The sequence below is a fragment of the Triticum dicoccoides genome, chromosome 3B, assembly GCF_002162155.2.
Source record: "Triticum dicoccoides isolate Atlit2015 ecotype Zavitan chromosome 3B, WEW_v2.0, whole genome shotgun sequence".
Lineage (NCBI taxonomy): Eukaryota > Viridiplantae > Streptophyta > Magnoliopsida > Poales > Poaceae > Triticum > Triticum dicoccoides.
In genome coordinates this window covers 554591586-554595764 of record NC_041385.1, presented here as the reverse complement: position 1 = coordinate 554595764, position 4179 = coordinate 554591586, and positions in this window count along the sequence as shown.

The window sequence follows — 4179 nt, the reverse complement described above, 5'->3', positions numbered from 1 at the left end:
GCAGAGGAGCGGTGGGGCCGAGAGGGATGAGGCACACGTCGGGGGGATGAGGATCCCGTGACGTGAACAATCCTACCATTCTGTCACTGATATGTGGGACCCCCAAGCATGAGTCCCACCTCTCAGCGAAGGAAAGGCAGGGTAAGGTAGTGATAGCCACGTCAGAGGATCCATGTCCACATCAGGGGACGTCGTGCCGTCGGTTGGAGCAGCATCGTGGGAATCACGTGTGGGTGTGGCGGTGGTAGAAATAAGAAACGTGATGGTCGACGTGGTTCAACTTCCATGGACAAGCTGTCATGTCTACTGACACATGTATATCAAAACAAGAGTGTTTATATTTCAAGCACGTGAACAAGTATTATTCTACTACTTTGGATCCATTGCAACGCACGGGCCAGCACATTGGTAGTAGTATTGTCTATCTCTATCTCTAGAGGCCTTCCCTCGTTCATCCTTTTCTCTCACAAGATAAACTACTCATACAAATGCATCTTGATGTTCCGTGGAACGCATGAGGATGTTTCCTTGGGGGTCTCTCCAGCGCGACGTGGCCGTAGTTGCAAGTTGACGCCCCTTGAGATGCCGACATTGAGGGGCACTCGGATTTCCTCCGATGAGCAGGTAAGATGAGTTTGATCATGTAGTAAATGCATTCTAAAGACTACTTCCGTGTCCATTTCCTAATTCTCCCTCTGCCCAACATCAATTTGCACAACATTTACAACGGTGACACCGTTCCCATAGAACCTTTGTCCTACATTGGGAGCACCCATGCAATGGGCCATTGCATGAATTGGTACGATGGAACCACAGTGAGATTGAATAAGATAGAACGAACCTTGCAGATGGTGGTCAAAGGTAGACCATGCTGTCTGCGGCCGATTTGTTGTCGTACGAGTATGAAGACGTTGTGCTCCTTTCTAACCGCATCTTCACGGTGACAAACCAAGGGACTTGTTTCGTATGGGACACATGCTACGGTATACTCCCTCTCTCCCAATTTATTTGTTTTGAATCTTTTCGTTTTATAAGTTTCAAATTCAAATTTAGAGCTCCCCATCACATGTTGAGATTACAATGTCCATTAAATCATTGTGTGCATGTATAGTAAAGAAACAAATCTCGAGTTTGGCACGAGTTCGTGCAGTGGTAGCACCACAAGGCCTGGCGCAGGAGTTACATTTCCCTCTCAGGGCCCTCGGGACTGAGCTTCAACGCCTTACTACACCTGCCTTTGAGTCAATAACATGTGGACCCGATAGGTGACTGGTCCACGTGTAATGCTCCCAAAGGCAGAGGGGTAGTGGAGCCGAGAGGGGTGAGCCGCAGGTCAGGGGACGTGTGGTGTCATGGGTTCGAGCAGCGTCATGGGAATCACGTGTGGCTGTGGTAGAAACTTAGTGCTCGTCGCATTTAAGGTGGCCCACATGGCATGCACACAAAGGCAGAGGGTGGTGCAGCCAAGAGGGGTGAGGCGCATGTCGGAGGACGTGGTGTTGTGGGTTGGAGCGGCATCGTGGGAATCGCTAGGGGCAATGGACGAAACGTGATGGTCACCGTAGTTGAACTTCCATGGACAAGCTGTCATGTCTACGGACACAAGCATTGCATACCGATCACTGAAAGGAGTAGTAGAGAAAGCTAGGCAGATAAATAGTTCCTTATAGTCAAGCAGACCCACGCTACTATTTGTTCCAAAGACATGCACACCATCAAAATAGTCCATCTATATCAATATACAGCGAGAGGGAATAATTTTTTTTACAAGAGAGGAAATAGTTCATCCATCCATAATGCCCTCCTACTGGTTATAAATGTCATATACTTCTTCTTCTTCTTCTTCTTCTTCTTCTTCTTCTTCTTCTTCTTCTTCTTCTTCTTCTTCTTCTTCTTCTTCTTCTTCTTCTTCTTCTTCTTCTTCTTCTTCTTCTTCTTCTTCTTCTTCTTCTTCTTCTTCTTCTTCTTCTTCTTCTTCTTCTTCTTCTTCTTCTTCTTCTTCTTCTTCTTCTTCTTCTTCTTCTTCTTCTTCTTCTTCTTCTTCTTCTTCTTCTTCTTCTTCTTCTTCTTCTTCTTCTTCTTCTTCTTCCGTGGGAGACAGCTTCGCAACAAGTTCTTTGGACCTTGCAGCTATCTCAAAACTCACACGGGCATCAAGGGCAGCATATTTTATCCGCTCGTACGCCAAGGGATAATTATCCCATCTAGACAACCTTAATGCCACCATCTCGTCACCCTTCTGAAGATTTGTACCGAGCACAAAATTTGCTACATCGAATAGGGATGGTGTCTGTTTATCACAATCTTCTACAGGAATTTTGACTCTGGTTTGTAGGTCAGCGATGCCTTTCAAATCAAGGTTGTCCGGCTCCAGCTTCTATTTGTCCCCTTTGAGGGCAGCCCCACAAAAGTATATGTCCTCCCGATACAAGAAATCGTGAAGCTCACCTGGTATGGAGGGTGCATGTATGATGTGGTACACCAAAACATCATCTTCGAGGCACAGCTGAAGGACGTCGGCGCGTTGGATCTTCCCAGTGGCACGCTCCGTGTACTCTGTGTCGAGACCGATGACCCTCGTCTCTAGCTTTTCGAGGGAGTTGGATACATTGTTGGTCCACTTCCGAACAACCCTTGGGTGGACGGTGACGGTGGCAACTATGCTCAACGAGCCTTCGACGAGGACATGTTGGACGCTAAAAACCTGCATCTCGATCTCTTTCGCCATTTGGAACCACTGGAACGGAGGGCTATGGTTTGGAGAATTAGGATTAGATGGCTAGTCTAACCGAAGTAGTAGATGATTATTTAAAGAGGTTAAAACAATGTGAATGCAGTGGGGTTTGGATGCAAATGAAGATGAAGAGGAGGTGAAGAAGCCGAGGAAAATCGGTTCCCGATGTAGAAGTAAATGGGAGAACTAGCATGCAGGGAGTTGATAAGACGGCTAGGTAGACTAAATGAAAAGGCGATGCGGGTAGACTGAGGAGTCGTACCTGTTCATGTACATGCACATCCTTCTTGATAGGTGGGAGCTATGCAAACAGATAAAAAATGTATCGTAGCTGGTTCAGAAGGATATTTGCGCGTGCGCGGGAGACACAACATTCTCTGGTTAAGGAATACTACCTCCATCTAGGTGAGTAAGTCACCTTATGAAAATCAGATTTTCCCAAAACCTTTGGCGTGGAACATTAACTTCCTGCTCGATCCCCTCCCAGCCTCATTAGCCAGTGTTCTCTTCCTCTGCTGCAGCATTCTACCTTTCCAATTTTCCTCTTCTCAAGTGTGGAACGATCTGCATGCCGTCCTTGATGCACCAGAACGACCACTGCGTGCATCGCGGCAGGGCGTTGATTGGGCCTGCTTGGAGAGCTGAAAAGGCATCCTTATAACTATGTATTAATTGGTAATTTTGCTTCCATTTGTAACAGTGTCGTGGTTGGAAGTTTTGCTCGTCCCAGTGCTCTTTCTCGTCCAATCTACAGCCACCTAGGTTGCGCTGCTACTCCTAATATGACTTACTCACATAGACGGAGGGAGTACATGGTTATCCTCATCAAAGGCCCATCTTCGCGCTTCCGCATGTACGAGAATTTGGTTCTGCTCACAGTATGGATGATACCTGGAGATGAAGTGAACAGGCATGCTAGCACGGGAGACCTATTTCCACTATACAGTACTAGAGTACTCATGTTCCTACTACTAGTAGTAGTAGTAGTAGTAGTAGTAGTAGTACAACTGTGGTACACTTGATGGTCAAAATACTATTCATCCGGTCCTCATAGTGAAGTGACAACACCCTGCGCCTGACACTAGTCCAGGCGGCGTGTTCGAGTTACCAAAGTCACACTACTAGGGAAAAGCTTATACATAGAAAGTTACTAGTAGCAAGGGTTAAAAACCCTCGCTACTGCTACTTACCAGTAGCGCAGGTTTTTAAACCTCTCTACTACTAAGTTGATAGCAGTAGCGTGGGTTTTTAACCCTCGCTACTACTAAGCGGTCTCTACCGTGCCCCCCGGGACATGCCATAGTAGTAACGCGGGTTTTTAACCCTCGCTACTACTAAGTTTGATAGCAGTAGTGTTGGTTTTTAGCCCTCGCTACTACTAAGTGGTGCCATAGTAGTTGCGAGGGGTAAAAACCCGCGCTACTACTAAAGGTCCCATTTTCAAA